Here is a 17,102-nt window from a genome sequence, read left to right as displayed (position 1 = left end):
CAATCCCTCAAAGGGGAAGGGCCAAGAGCCCCCTACTCAAGGGGCTTTTATTGGGTTTATTTGCACAAGAATACAGGTGAGGATCAAACCATGGATATCTTTCAAAGAACTACAAGGGCTTATTCTCAGTCAGGGTCAGATAGCTAACTAGCCATAAAAGTTTGAGGAACAAACTTCTTGCTTGGATCCTTATCATTTAAATGAGAGCATTCTAAACAAAGCAGGTTTCACAGGATTTTTACATATTCTTTCTTATGCCTGATTTACCCCGATACCTACCCTTTCCAGCACAGGGCTGCACCACCTTCCCCATCATAGGTTTTTAGGCTTAAGTGGATTAGAGCTAGGCAGTGCTTCTCCCAGATGGAAATGGGGACTCGGGCTATGTCACAATAGCTGGGGAATGAGGGTCCATTGCTCCCTCTTTGTCGCAGCCCCCCGGGGTCCTTCCATGATGGCCTCCCAAGTGATCGTGTCTGGCCTAGGTTGCCCCTCTCTGAGGGGTTGTACCTGCCATGTACATCAACCATGCTTTGGGGGCAGGGAAAGAAGCAGAAGCAGCACTTGCTGCCAGAGACAAGCTTTGTCTCCTGTGGCCTGCATTCTGGAGGTTGCTCAGCTAGCCATGGCAGGCTGTTACAATTCTTGAAACCAGACAGGGTGGTTCCCAACACCACTGGGCTGTGAAAAGAAAGAAGGTGTTACCCTTTGCGACAGTATGGATGGACCTGGAGAACATTATGCTAAGTGAAATAAACCAATCGGAGAAATACAAATACCATATGATTTCACTCATATGTAGAATCTAATGAACAAACTGAACTAACAAGTGAAAGAATCATCGATAGAGAGCAGGATGACAGCAAAGTATGGGAGGGAGAATAGGGGGTAGAGAGATTGAGCAAAAAGGAAAAAAAGACTCATGGACATGAGTAACAGTGTAGTGATTTGGGAAGAAGGGGTTTACAACGGGACTAAATGGTAACAGAAAAATTACAACAAAAACTTGAAAATAATGTATAACTTATAAAATAATTAAAATCTTTAAAAAAGAAAAAAACTATAATACAGGATATAGTAATCAATACAGCATGGTACTAGCATAAAATGGACACATAGACCAATGGAACAGAACATAAAATCCAGAAATAAAGCCATACCTGTAGGGTTAATTAATCTATGACAAAGGGGCAAGGATATACAATGGGGTAAATAAAGTCTATTTAATAAATGGTATTGGAAAAACTGGACAGACACATGCGAAAAGCTGAATTAGACCACCTTCTTACACCATATCTGAGAATAAACTCAGAATGGATTAAAAACTCAAATATAAGTTTCAAAATCATAAAAGTCATAGAAGAAAACATAAGCAGTAAACTCTCTGGCATTGCTCTTAGTAATATTTTGTCTGATATATCTCATTGGACAAGGGAAATGAAAGAAATGGCAAACAAATGGTACTACATCAAAGGAATAAGTTTTTACACAGCAAAGGAGACCACCAACAAAACAGAAACACAACCTACTGAATAGGAGAAGATATTAATTAATGATACATTCTATAAGGGATTGATATCCTAAATTTATAAAGAATTCATTCAACTTAACACCAAAAAACAAACAATCTAGTTAAAAATGTGAAGAGGACCTGAATGGGTATTTCTCCAAATAGGGCATACAGATAGTCAATAGATATATGAAAAGATGTTCAACATCACTAATCATAAGAGAAGTGCAAATTAAGACCACAATGAGATATCACCTCACTCCTGTCAGAATGGCTATCATAAATAAATGAACAAACAACAAGTGTTGGCAAGGATGTGGAGAAAAGGGAAACCTTGTACACTGTTGTTGATGGGATTGCAAATTGGTACAGCCACTATGGAAAAATTAAATATAGAGCTATATGATGATCCAGTAATTCCACTTCTGTGTATTTATCAGAAAAGAATCTAAAACACTAATTCAAAAAGCTATGTGTATCCCCATGCTCATTAAAGTGTTATTTAAAGTAGCCAAGATACAGATGTAATCTGTGTCCATGGATAGATGCTTGGATAAAAATTATGTGGTATGTATATACAATAAAATATTACTCAGCCTTAAAAAATGAATTCTTACTATTTGTGATTACATGGGTAGATGTAGAGGGCATTATGCTAAGTGAAATAAGTCAGACAGAAAAAGGCAAGTACCATATGACTGTACTTGCATGTTGGATCTAAAGAATAAAGTAAATAAACAAACAAAACAGAAACAGAAACTCATAAATACAGAGAACAGCTGATGGTTGCTAGATGGAGTGGGCTTGTGGGACTGGGTAAAAAAGGTGAAAGAATTATGAAGTACAAATTATTACAAAATTGTCAAGGGGATGTAAAGTACAGCATGAATATTACAGGCAATAATATTGTAATAACTATGTATGGTGCTAGGTGGGTACTAGGCTTATGGGAGGATCACTTTGTAAATTATATAAACTTCTAACCACTATGCTGTATACCTAAAACTAATATAAAATGAAATTGGCTATCAACTGTAACTAAAATATAAAAATAAATAATGAATTAAAATAAGATAAATACTGAAAACATATAAATTTTTCAGAACCGCTCCCCACCAAAAAAAAAAAAAAGCCAAAACAAAACAAACACCCCTCCCCACCCCTGCAAACCCACAGAGTATATATTGGGGGTGGAACCCAAATAAGATTTTCTTTTTAAAATAAAAAAAAAATGATTAGAATGTACAGCCAAGTTTGGAATTCCTGACTTTATAAGACACAAAAATGACCTTGAAGATTTCAAAGCAGGTCACACATCCCTTCTCATCCAAGCCCACCCCCACCAAGTTACTTTAAGAATCTCTATACAGGGACTGTGTTTTATATTATTACAGTGTCCTGTCTAGGGTAGCACTTAACAGTCAAAAAATATTATGCAATTTTTATCCTCACTAGTAATCCCTAGTGTAGCAGAGCTTAAGGGTAAGTTTTGTACACTTGAACATTATTGTGCTTTTACCCACTGAGTGGAAAATATAAGTAATAGTTCTAAAAGAACGATCTGATTCTTTGGAAACTCTTCTATGAATCCAGACTCTCAACTTTAAATGGTAGCAGGCTTGAGTGTCTAAAGGGATTTTATTTCCACAAGGATGATCCATTGGCAAGGCACATTATTCAGAAGGTTCACTTAGAGATGATTTGTTTCCATTAAAATAACTTAAGTGAAGCTAAAAGGGGGAAAAAATGACAGTCTGAACTCTAGAATGTTGGTTTCAGAAATGCCTACTGGTTCCATACAATGAAACTTACAAATTTCCTGTAATCCTCAAAGTGCTCTTAAAACTGAAATTGATTTTGTGAAACTGCTTTCACCCACATCATTCAGAAAAACGCCACTTTAACTCAACTCTCAATAGGGAGGGCATGAAGTATTATGCCCAGGAATACAGAATGTTGGGAACAGCAGGAGTGGAAGAGAAACAGAAGGTGTACCCCCAATTCAGACCTAGCATTTGCCTGCTACTGTAGGTTCTGGGTCTAGCAACTGCTTATTTTCCTAGTGAATTTAATGAAGGAAATAGATACTTCATAATATCCAATCACACAACACAGTTAAATAGCAAGTTGTTTTCCACAAAAGTAGTTTTACAGTAAATGAAACAATAAAAGAACCTTGGACCTGTTCTAGGGGAAGGGGAAGACATTTATTTTCTTACATGGCCAGAATAACAAAAAGACTTCATTTAACTGATGAAATTGGAGATGCAAAGTGTAGTTGGGTTCATCCATATAGTAAAATGGGTCCCAAGGGCCATGGTTGGGATTGCTAGACTCCTGGATCCTATTCCCTGACAGTCTGCCATGCAACCTTGAGCCAAATCTCTGAAAAGTCTTCTATCAATTTCCCAACATAAGAAATGAAATAAAAATAAGCCTACCTTATAAATCCTATCAGGGTCAAAATTCATTTTTCTACAGGTATGTCTTAATATACCCAATAGTTATGTTCCAAACTGCAATGAAATTCTTACAATAAATGAGAAATGAAATGGTTTTCAAGTGGTTTTTAATTACTCTCCGAGAACTGACTTTAAAAGAACTTATTTATGAGAGTGGCTAAAAGGCCATGCAAGGGACAAACAGCTCTGTTTGCCTACTATAGCAAGAACACATTTCTGGTAGATTACCAACGTTTCTTCTTTCCCTCTAATTCCTGTTATTCCACAACCCTTCTCCACATGTCAGGACCTTCAACATTTACTACTTGTGCCAATGACAGCTAATCAATCACCTGTTGAAGCATCGAAAATAAAATGTGCTTCCCGCCCTCCATGGAGCGAAGATGTCACTGGGAAGTGATTGCTCAGCCCTGGACTGTATTTCCTAGCCCTCTTGAGCTTATTTAAGGCCATGTGACTGAGTTCTGCTTAAAAGAATGTAGGTAGAAATAACACACGCTACTTCAGGAACATCTCTGCCTGGTTTCTAGAAAGACGAGGAACAGAATAGGTTGCCCATTCAGTGGGGAGCTTCCTTAAGTTCGTTCAAGAAAACAGATGTACACTGCTTCTCTGTGAGTGATTCAGTGTCACATACTTCCCTGAGAATCAGTGCAGCTGACTCCTTAGCCCAGACCTGCCACATGCTTCTTTAAAAAATCAGACCAAGCACCTATTGAATTCTATGATATGCCAAAAATTTTCACATACAATCATAAAATCTCATTTTCAGAGAAGATGCTTGATATAATTTTAAACTTCTGAAATTTATTTAGACTTGTTTTCTGCCCTGACATGTGGAAGGTTTGTATCTTAGAAAATATTCCATGGACACTTAAAAATATGTATATTCTGCTGTTTGGGGGTGAAATGCTCTGAAGATGTCAATTAAATCTGTTTGATTTAGTGTGTTAAGTCCACTGTCTCTGTTGATTTTCTGCCTGGGAAATATATTCACTGAAGTCAGTGGGGTGTTGAAATCCCCGACTATGAATTCATTAACAGTTCTAATAGTTTTCATTTCGCATCTTTAGGGTTCTTCAAATAATGACAGTTTTATTTATTCCTTTTTAATTTGGATGCCTTTTCTTTTTCTTGTCTGATTGCCGTAACTGGCACTTTCAATACTATATTGAATAAATATGGTGAAAGTGGACATTCTTGTTAGATTTTAGATTTTAGATTTTCCTCATTGCTTTTAGGTTTTCCTCATTGAGTATGATATCAACTTTGGGTTTCTTGTATATTACCTTTATTGTACTGAAGTGTGTTCCCTTTATTCCCACTTTGCTGAGAGTTTTTATCATAAATGGATGCTGGATTTTGCCAGGTGCTTTTTCTGCATCTATTGATATGATCATATAATCTTTAATCCTTCATTTTGTTTATGTGGAATGTCATGTTAATTGACTTGAGAATATTGAATCAACCTTCTATCCCAGTAATAAATCTCACTTGAATGTGGTGTGTGGTCTTTTTAATGTATTGCTGAAAATTATTTGCTAAAACTGTTGAGAATTTTTGCAACTATGAGAAGGGATCCCCCCCAAACCAGAATTATCTTCTGAGGGTAGGTCCCTTGTAGTATCAGCTTCCCCACTAGGTGAGTGTTCTAGGAACCCATCTGGGTGGTGGTGTGAGAAGCTGTGTTCAGTTTCAGTGAATTTTTTTTGAAGACTCTACACGTTTGCTCATTTTTTGATGGGTGATTTACAAGCACACCTGCCCACACTGTGCAGAGTATTCAGCAGTCTTTGAACAAAAATAGCTGAACAACATGCCTTATACTATTTACCTGATCTTGCCCTGAGTGACTTTTCTTTGTTTCCCTTGTGTGAAAAAAGTCCTTAAATGGAAATGTTTTGCTGATGTGGAAGAGGTGAAATAAAAAACAGCAGAAGCACTAAAGGCGTAAAAATTAATGAGTTCAAAACTGTTTTGAGCAGTGAAAAAAGAGCCTTATTAGGTGTATTGCATCACAAGGAGAGTACTTTGAAGGTGACTGAAGCTTAAACATGTAAGAATAGATACACAATTTTTTATACATAAGTCCCATTTTTTTGAATCCCCCCTCATATGTTCACCAATGATATTGTCTTCAAATATTCTTTTTTTCTAATGTCTTTGTCTGGTTTTGGAATCAGGAGTGGTAGACTTATAAAATAATCTTGAGAACCTTCCTCCTCTTCAGTTTTGTGGAATAGTTTGAGAGGAATAGGTACTAATTCTTTGAACATTTGGTAAAATTCACCTGTGAAGTCATTTGGTCCAGAATTTTGTATGTTGGGAGTTGACTACTGATTTGATTTTATTGGTAGTAATCTGTCCAGTCACATTTTCTGTTTCTTCTTGATTTGGTTTTGGAAGATTGTTTCTCAAAATTTATTTCTTCCAGGTTGCTTAATTATTTGGCATATAATTGTTCATAGTATTTTCTTATAATCCTTTATATTTCTGTGGTGTCAGTTTTCACTTCTCCCCTTTTATTTCTAATTTTACTTATTTTGGTCCTCTTTCTTTTTTTAAAATTTTTTGTTTCATTCTCTCTCTCTCCCCTCTTCTCTCCCCCCCCCTCTCTCTCTCTCTCTCTCNTCTCTATATATATATATATATATATATATATATATATTATTGATTACATTATTACAGTTGTCCCATTTCCCCCCTTCATTCCCCTCCACCCTGCACACCCTCTCCCTCCCACATTCCCCCCTTTAGCTCATGTCCATGTGTCTTAAGTTCTTTAGCTTTTACATTTCCCATACTATTCTTGTTCTTCCCCTGTCTATTTTCTGCCTGTCATCTATGCTACTTATTCTCTGTACCTCCCACTCCCCTGTTAATAACCCTCCACATTATCTCCATTTCTATTGTTCTGTAACTGTTCTAGTTGTTTCCTTAGTTTGTTTTTATTCTAGGTGTGGTTGTTAGTAATTGTGAGTTTTCTGTCATTTTAGTACACGTTTTCTATCTTCTTTTTCTTAGATAAGTCCCTTTAACATTTCATATAGTAAGGGCTTGGTGATGATGAACTCCTTCAACTTGACCTTGACAAGCACTTTATCTGTCCTTCCATTCTAAATGAAAGCTTTGCTGGATAGAGCAATCTCGGATGTAGGTCCTTGCCTTTCATGACTTGGAATACTTCTTTCCAGCCCCTTCTTGACTGCAAGGTCTCTTTTGAGAAATCAGCTGACAGTCTGATGGGAACTCCTTTGTAGGTAACTGTCTCCTTATCTCTTGCTGCTTCTAGAATTCTCTCCTTCATTTTAATTTTGGCTAATGTAATTATGATGTGCCTTGGTGTGTTCCTCTTTGGGTCCAACTTTTTGGGACTCTCTGAGCTTTCTGGATTTCCTGGAAGTCTATTTCCTTTGCCAGATAGGGGAAGTTCTCCTTCATTATTTGTTCAAATAACTTTTCCGCTTGTTGCTCTTCATCTTCCCTTTCTGGTACCCCTATAATTCGAATGTTGGAACATTTAAAGATGTCCTGGAGGTTCCTAAGCCTCTCCTCATTTGTTTGAATTCTTGTTTCTTCATTCTGTTCTGGTTGAATGTTTCTTTCTTCCTTCTGGTCCACTGGATTGATTTGAGTCCCTGTTTCCTTCCCATCACTATTGGTTCCCTGTGCATTTCCCTTCATTTCCCTTAGTTTAGCCTTCATTTGTTCATCTAATTTGTGACCAAAATCAACCAGTTCTGTGAGCATCCTGATCACCAGTGCTTTGAACTGTGCATCTGATAGGTTGGCTTTCTCTTTGTTGCTTAGAATTATTGGCTCTGGGGCTTTGAGCTGTTTTTCTGCTTGAGCCATATTTTGGTCTGTTCACACCTGTTACATGTGAGGGGTGGAGCCGTAGGTGTTCACCAGGGTTGGGCAACCTAAGTCACTGGGTTGTAATGCTATATATGGGGGTGGGGTCTGAGAGGGAAAAAAATGGCGCTTTGCTCCAATCTCTGTTGTACCTCAGTCCCTTCCACCACTTCCCAAAAGCAAACTGGACCTTTCTGGTGCTGATTCCTATGTGGGTGGGCTTGTGTGAGTTCTAGGACTCTGTGGGTTTCTCCAATGAATTTTCCTGTGAGGGTGGGAGTCTCTCCCTGCACTTCACCACCCCCCCAACAAGTGCTTTCAGTCAGTGTTTTGAGGCTTTATGTCCCAGCACTAGGACCCTGGGTTGCTCGATCTCACTCCCCAGTTAGCAGCATGTGAATGTGGGACCAGTGCGCAGCCACCTTGCACATGATGCCCCGTTTCTCAATCACTGCCTCGCTGGGTCTCCCAGTTGCTACCTCATGCCCGGGGTCTGCCAGTCACCGCCTGGGTGCCCATGGTCTGTCCAGTGCCACCTTGTGCACCCGGGATGCCTTGCATGCCCGGTGTCACCGCTTCCTGTGCTGTGACCCCTCTCTGCTTGGCAGTCCAACTCCACCCTGCCTACCGGTCTGGATGAATGTGTCTATTTTAACTCCTTGGTTGTCAGACTGCCATACAGTTCAATTTTATTTCAGTTTTGGTTGTTACTTTGTTTCTGAATTGTTGTCCTTATTTTGTTGTCCTAATTGTTCCAGGAGGCACAGTGTGTCTACCTACACCTCCATCTTGGCCAGAAGTTTGTTTCTTGATGTGTCTGGTTAAAGGCTTTTTTCCCCTCAAATTTTATTTATTTTTTTAAAAAACTGGCTTTTAGTTTTATTGACCTTTTGTAATTTTTTAAACTCTATTTTGTATGTTTCCACTCTAATCTTTATTATTTCCTTCCTTCTGTCCACTTTGGGCTTTGATTTTCTTTTCTAATTTCTTTGAGTGTAAGGTTAGGTTGTTTGAGATTTTTCTTGTTTTTTGAGCTGGCCCTGTCTTGCTATGAATTTCCATTTTGGTTACTTTTGCTGTGTCCTTTAAGTTTTTGGGCCATTGTATCTTTATTTTGATTTCTCAATATTATTTATTTATTTAAGTATTTTTATTGATTATGCTATTACAGTTTTCCTAAATTTTCCCTTTTTGTCCCTGCTCTGCCCTGCTCCCCCAACCCTTCTGCATCACCCTCACCCCCAGTTCATGTCCATGGGTTGTACTTATAAGTTCTTTGAGTTCTGTTTTCTATACCATTTTTATCTCTCCCTGTCTATTTTATACCTACTAATTATGTTTCTTCTTCCCTGTACTTTTTTCCCTGGCTATTCCTCCCTTCCCCCTCCCCACTGAAATCCCTCCATTTGATGTCCATTTCTCTGATTCTATTCCTGCTCTGGTCATTTGCTTAGTTTTTCTTTTTTTTTAAGTTCATTTGTTGATAGTTGTGAGTTTGTTGTCATTTTACTGCTCATATTTTTTATCTTCTTTTTCTTAGATACATCCCTTTAACATTTCATATAATAAGGGCTTGGTGATGATGAACTCCTTTAACTTGACTTTATCTAGGAAACACTTTATCTGTCCTTTCATTCTAAATGAAAGCTTTGCTGGATAAAGCAATCTTGGATGTAGGTCCTTGCCTTTCATGACTTCTTTCCAGCCCCTTCTTGACTGCAAGGTCTCTTTTGAGAAATCAGCTGACAGTTTTATGGGCACTCCTCTGTAGACAACTCTCTCCTTTCCTCTCGCTTCTTTTAGGATCCTCTGTTTATATTTAATCTTGGGTAATGTAATTATGATGTGCCTCGGTGTGTTCCTCTTTGGGTTCAATTTCTTTGGGACTCTCTGGGCTTTCTGCACTTCCTAAAAGTCTATTTCCTTCATCAGATTGGGAAAGTTTTCCTTCATTATTTGTTCAAATAAATTTTCAATTTCTTGCTCTTCTTCAAGCATCCCCATGATTTGGATGTTGGAAGGTTTAAAGTTGTCCCAGAGGTTCCTAAGCTTCTTAGTTTTTTGAATTCTTGTCACCTCATTCTGTTTTGGTTGAGTGTTTATTTCTTCCTTCTGGTCCAAATAGTTGATTTGAGTCCCAGTTTTCTTCCCTTCATTGTTGATTCCCTGTATATTTTCTTTTATTTCACTTTTTATAACCTTCATTTCTTCATTTTGTGACTGAGCTCAATCAATTCTGAGAGCATCCTGATTACCAGTGTTTCCAATTCTGCACTAGATTGGTTGTCTATCTCCTCGTCATTTAGCTCTTTTTCTAGAGTTTTGATCTGATTCTGCATTTGGGCCATATTTCTTTGTCTCAGTGCACCTGCTACATTTGTAAGGGGCAGAGCTTTTGGTGTTCATCAGGGCAGCACAACCTTCTTTGCTGCATTGTGGCACTGTCTGTGAAAGAGGGGTCACAGATCAAACAATGCTGTTCTCTCTCTCAGCTCTTGCTGCAATGAACTTTCCAATGAACTGTCCTGTGAGACAGAGTTATTTCCACCTTTGGAACCCCCACAGGATTCCACATCCAGAGATTTTGAATGTTTAGTTTTCCAGTCCCGGCCTCAGCTTCATGGTCCACTGCCTTGCTGTGGGTCCTCTTTGTCCAGCTGCCCATCTCTACCCCTCCTATAGTTCCTGATGAATGTTTCTTTAATTCCCTGGTTGCTGGAGTTCCACAAAGTTTGATATTCTGGCAGTTCTGATTGTTTGTTGTTTTTAAATTGGTTGTTATCCTTTTTTTGGTTGTATGAAGAAGTGAAGTGTTTTCACCTATGCCTCCATCTTGGCCAGAATTCTTGTATATTAGATTTTTGTAAGGTGATACTTGCTTGTAACTTGGGTGTAGGAGACTTCATTGGGCAGTGAGGTATTCCTGAATCGGCTGTTGCTGGCCTACCACTCCCTTCCTCCAAATATGGCATAACAATGTGGAATTGGAGGTCTCTGCCTTGAAAGAGGCTGAAGGTACACAAGAGGGCTCCCACTGACAACCTTTAGAGGTAAACAATTAGACAGAATTGAGGCAACAAGGCAGCCCTTTCATGAAGCCCAGCTGTTGGCATTGTGGTCTTCATGCAGTTTCTACGTATGGTATTGTTACCAAACCTAGCCAGTGTGGGGAGGGTGGGGTCCTACCATTAGCCACACACTAGGCAAATGTCCAAGATGGAGTTTGGTGGAAAAGAAAGGAATCTTTTATTTAACAGCAAGTTTCTGTTTAAAATATCTGGGTCACAAAAGTAAGGGGAAAGGAAGAGTCAGTATGACACCAAAATAGTTATTTAAATATTTGTTATTAAAATTACTACATAGGTTCAAGAACTGAAAATAGCACAAGAACAAAAATCTTTTTACAGTGTCACTATTATCACCAAGGCCTTTAGAAATAATGGCAAGTTTCTGCCTCAAAGCTTGTTCCCTCTAAGACACCCAAGGAAAAATCACCTTGTCACCCTCTGTTAGCTCAGTTCAAGGTTGTGCCAGGAACCTCTTCTCCCACCCAAAAGTATCATGAATGTAGGTAGCTCACCTGGTCTCCAGTTGCGGTTCAGCTTCAGGCATCTTTTGGAGTCTGCGACTCCAGGCCTTTGCTTATGAGCCCACAATGGCCCCTTTTGGCATGTCTGCTGGTGACCATTGACACATCCCCACTGGGGGAGGGGAAAGAACCAACTTTTTTTTGCTTTCTGGTGCCCTCCATTTCATGTGCACTGAAAGCTAGTGGGAGTGTCAATCCTTCCAAACAATGAGGGTCAGTGTTGGCCATGTTTGCCATTGCCTCTCTTCCTACCACCATGTTTAGCAAGGGGGCAAAATCTCCAGCCACATGTTCGCAGCTCAAACCCCTCCCCCATTTCCAGGGAGGTGTCCCCCCTTACAGTATAGTAAAAATGTATATTTGGTCTTTATTCTCAGATCCTGGCACAAAGCTCCTAAAACCCTGAAATTTTCAGGGTGACAGATGTGTCTTTTATTATTTGTAAGAGGACGGTTTGGAGCACATGAGTTTATGCTAATCAGGTGGTTCTTGGTGGGGCCCCTAGATAGCTTTGGGATGGGGTCTGATTGCCAGATGAATCAACCATTTGGTTAGAGGGGACTTTCATCCCCCTCCCATTCCCTCCCTTCCACCTCTGGAAAAGAGGATGGTAGCAGCCTGGAAATTTTCGATTACCAAAGACCAACGATTTAATCAATTGTGCCCATGTATTAAAACCTCAGTAAAAACCCCTAAACAATAGGGGTTGGAGAGCTTCTGGTTTGGTGACCATATGGAGATTCTGTAGGGTGATGCACCACAGTAAGGCATGGGAGCTCTGCATCTCTCTCCCCACATATCTCACTCTAAATAACTCTTCCATTTGGCTGCTCCTGAATGTATCTTTTAAAATAAAGCAGTAAGTGTAAGTAAGTTTTCTTAGCCCTGTGAGCAATTTTATCAAACTATCAAATTTGAGGAGGGGTTTGTAGAAATTTCTGATAAAACCAACTAGAAAGATTGCCAACTCAGACTTACAACTGGTGTCTCAATCAGGAGCAGTCTTGTGGGAATGAACCCTTTGACTTTGGGCCCAATTCCAACTCCAGGCAGATTTATTTATTTATTTATTTATTTATTTATTTATTTATTTATATTGTTTAAAATTTATTTATTTAATTGTTGTTCAAGTATAGTTTTCTGTCTTTACTCCCATCCCAGCCTACCCCCGCAGTGCTCCCCACCTCCCTCCCATTTCCACCCCCCTTAGTTTTTGTCCATGTGTCTCTTATACTAGTTCCCAGAAAACCTTCCCCTTTTCCCCTGAAATTCCCTCCCCTCTCCCCTCTGGTCACTGTCAGCCTGTTCTCTATTTCAGTGTCTTTGGTTATATTTTGCTTGCTCCTTAGTTTTGTTGTTTAGCTTCCTGTTAAAGGTGAGATCATATGGTATTTGTCTTTCACTGCCTGGCTTATTTCACTCTGTGTAATGCTTTCCAGTTCCATCCATGCTGTTGCAAAGGGTAGGAGCTCCTTCTTTCTTTCTGCTGCATAGAATTCCATTGTGTAAATGTAGCACAGTTTTTGTATCCATTCATTACTGAAGGGCACCTAGGTTCCTTCCAGCACTTGGCTATTGTAAACTGTGCTGCTATGAACATGGGGGTGCACAGGTTCTTTTGGATTGGTGTTTCAGGGTTCTTAGGATATAATCTTAGCAGTGGAATTGCTGGGTCAAAAGGCAGGTCCATTTTTAGTTTTCTGAGAAAATTCCATACTGTTTTTCACAGTGGTTGTACCAGTCTGCAATCTCACCAACAATGGATTAGGGTCCCCTCTTTTCCACAACCTCTCCAATACTTGTTTGTTGCTTTGTTTCTTATGGCCATTCTGATCGGTGTAAAGAGGTATCTCATTGTGGTCTTAATTTGCATCTCTCTGATAGATAGCAATATTGAGCATCTTTTCATGTGTCTCTGGATCCTCTGTATGTCCTCCTTGGAGAAATGTCTGTTCAAGTCCTTTGCCCACTTTTTAATTGGGTTGCTCGTCTTCTTAGAGTGGAGTCATGTGAGTTCTTTGTATCTTTTGGAGATCAAACCTTTGTCTGAGGTATCATTGGCAAATATGTTTTTCCATACAGTTGGTTCTCTTTTTATTTTAATACTGTTTTCTTTAGCCCTGCAGAAGCTTTTTATTTTGATGAGATTCCCATTTGTTTATTCTTTCCTCTAAGGTCCCTTGCTTTAGGGGACATATCAGTAAAAATGTTGCTACGTGAATTATCTGAAAATTTTCTCCCAATGTTCTCCTCTAGGACATTAGTGGTGTCGTGGGTTATATTTACTCCCTTTATCCACCTTGAATTTATTTTGGTGTATGGTGTAAGTTGGTGCTTGAGGTTCATTTTTTTGCATGTAGCTGTCCAGTTCTCCCAACACCATTTGTTGAAGAGGCGATTTTTACTCTATTTTATGTTGCTGCCTCCTTTGCTGAATATTAATTGACCATAGAGACTTGGGTTCATTTCTGGGCTCTCTGTTCTGTTCCATTGGTCTATGTGCCTGTTTTTATGCCAGTACCAGGGTGTCTTGATTACAGTGGCCCTGTAATACAGTTTGGTATCAGGTATTGTGATCCCTCCGACTTTGTTCTTCTTTCTCAAAATTGCTATTTGGGGTCTTTTATGGTTCCATATAAATTTTTAAAGTGTTCATTCTATGTATGTGAAATATGCCATTGGTACTTTAATAGATACTGCATTGAATCTGTAAATTGCTCTGGGTAGTACGGACATTTTGATGATGTTAATTCTTTAGATTCATCAACAAGCTATATATTTCCATTTGTTTATGTCTTCCTTGATTTCTTTCTTCAGTGTTGTGTAATTTTCTGCATACAGGTCATTTACCTCCTTGGTTAGTTTTATTCCTAGGTATTTTATTTTTCTTTTTGCTATATCAAATGGGATTTTTTTCTTGATTGCTGCTTCTGCTGTTTCATTGTTGCTATACAAAAATGCCTTTGATTTCTGGATATTGACTTTGTATCCTGCTGTTTTGCCGAATTCATTTCTTAGGTCAAGCAGTTGTTGGTTAGAGTCTATAGCATTTTCCATGCACACTATCATGTCATCTGCAAACAGTGACTGTTTACTTTTCTCCTTTTCTATTTGAATGCCTTTTATTTCTTTTTCTTGTCTGATCACTGTGGCTAGAACTTCCAATACTCTATTGAATAGAAGTGGTGAAAGTGGACAACTTTTTCTTCTTCCTGGTCTTAGTGAAAAAGATTTTAGAGTTGTCCTATTGAGTAAGATGTTGGCTGTAGATCTCTCATATATGGCCTTTATTATATTGAGAAATTCTCCCTCTATTCCCACTTTGCTGAGTGCCTTTATCATAAATGGGTGTTGTACCTTATCAAAAACCATTTCTGCACCTATTGATATGATCATGTAATTTTTGTCTTTGCTTTTGTTTATGTGACGTATTACCTTGACTGATTTGGGAATATTGAACCATCCTTGCATCTCTGGAATGAATCCCACTTGGTCAAGGTGTATGATCTTTTAATGCATTGTTGGATGTAGTTTGCCAATATTTTGTTGAGGATTTTAGCATCTATGTTCATCAGTGATATTGGCCAGAAGTTTTTTTCTTTGTTGTGTCTTTATCTGATTTTGGGATTAGGATGATGTTGGCTTCATAAAAGAATTTGGGAGTCTTCCATCATTTTGGATTTTTTGGAATAGTCTGTGAAGAATAGGGGTTAGCTCATCCTTACATGCTTTGTAGAATTCTCCTGTGAAACCAATGCATTAAAAAGGCTTTTATTAGTTGGGAGCTTTTTAATTACTGCTTCAATTTCATATGCTGCTATTGGTCTGTTCAGGCTTTCTGCTTCTTCACTGAGTTTTGGAAGATTATATTTTTGTAGAAATTTGTCAATTTCACCTAGGTTTTTAAATTTCTTTGCATATAGTTTTTTACAGTGATTTTTTTACAATCCTTTGTATTTCTTGGTGTCAGTTGTAATCTCTCCTCTTTTCTGATTGTGTTTATTTTGGTACTTGCTCTTTTCTTCTTGATGAGCCTGCTTATCAATTTTGTCTGTCTTTTCAGTGAACCAGCTCCTGGATTCATTGATCCTTAGAATTGTGCTTTTCATCTCCATGTGATTTAGTTCGCTCTGATGTTGGTTATTTCTTTCCTTCTACTAGCTCTTGTTGTTCCTCAAGTTCTTATAGGTGTAGCGTTAGGCTGTTTGAAATGTTTCTATCTTTTTTAGGTAGGTCTGTATTGCTATGAACTTCCCTCTCAGGACTGCCTTCACTGTGTCCCATAAGTGTTGGGTTGTCATGAGTTCATTTTCATTTGTTTTCTGAAACTTTTTTATTTCTTCCCTAATTTCATCCTTGACCCATTCCTTGTTTAATAGCATACTATTCAATCTCCATCATTTTGAGTGTTTTAGGTTTTTTCCTTTGGGGTTGGTTTCCAGTTTCAGTTCCTTGGGGTTGGAGAAAATGCATAGTATGATTTTAATTTTCATGAATTTGTTGAGGCTTGTTTTGTGTCCTATCATGTAGTCTATCTTTGAAAGTGTTCCATGTGCATTTGAAAAGAATGTTTAGCTTCTTTGGGACGAAGGGATCTCTATATATTTGTAAAGTCCATTTCATCTAGGGCATTGTTCAATGTCACAGTCTCTTTGTTGATATTTTGTTTGGAAGATCTGTCCATTTTTGACAGTGGGATGTTAAAATCTCCTGGTATAATTGCATTGCTGTCAATATCTTTCTTGAAGTCCTCTAAGATTTTCTTTATATATTTTGGTGCTCCTATGTTGGGTGCATATATATTTACAATGTTTATATCTTCTTGGTAGATTCTTCCCTTGAGTATTATGAAGTGACCTTCTGGACCTCTCTTTATGGCCCCTTTCTTGAAGTCCATTTTGTCTGATGTGAATATTGCAAGCCTGGCTTCTTTTTCCTGTCTGTTTGCTTGGAAAATTGGTTTCCAGACCTTTACTTTTAGTCTGTGTAGAACTTTTGTCCTGAGGTGGGTCTCTTGTAGGCAGCATATGTGTGGGTCATTCTTTCTTATCCATTCAGCTATTCTATGTCTTTTGATTGGAGCATTTAATTCATGTACGTTTAAGGTTATTATTGATAGGTACTTATTGATTACAATTTTTGTACCTGTGTCTGTCTCTTCCCCCTCCCCCCATTCCTTAGAGCAGTCCCTTTAGCATCTCTTGCAGAGCTGGTTTGATGGAGGTGTATTCTTTTTTTAAATATATTTTTATTTATTTATCTTTAGAGGGGAAGGGAAGGAGAGAGGGAGAGAAATATCAATGTATGGTTGCCTCTCCTGTGTATCCTGCTGGGAACTGGCCTACAACCCAGGCATGTGCCCTGACTGGGAATCAAACCGTGATTGTGTGGTTCGCAGGCCCCACACTCAATCCACTGAGCTACACCAGCCAGGGTTTTAGACTTCTTTTGTCTTGGAGACTCTTTATTTGGCCTTCTATCTTGATTGAGAGCTTTGCCAGGTAAAGTAGCCTTAGTTGCAGGCTTCTAGTTCTCATTACTTGGGATATTTTTTGCCATTCTCTTCTGGCTTGGAGCGTTTCCCTTGAGAAGTTAGCAGCTAACCTTTTTGGGGCTCCCTTGTATGTTACTTCCTTTTTCTCCCTTGCTGCCTTTAAGATTCTCTCTTTGTCTTGGAATTTTGCCA

This window comes from Sturnira hondurensis, unplaced genomic scaffold (genome assembly GCF_014824575.4).
Source record: "Sturnira hondurensis isolate 20B ecotype Veracruz unplaced genomic scaffold, ASM1482457v3 Scaffold0000549, whole genome shotgun sequence".
NCBI lineage: Eukaryota > Metazoa > Chordata > Mammalia > Chiroptera > Phyllostomidae > Sturnira > Sturnira hondurensis.
Note: the sequence above shows the minus strand (reverse complement) of the source record.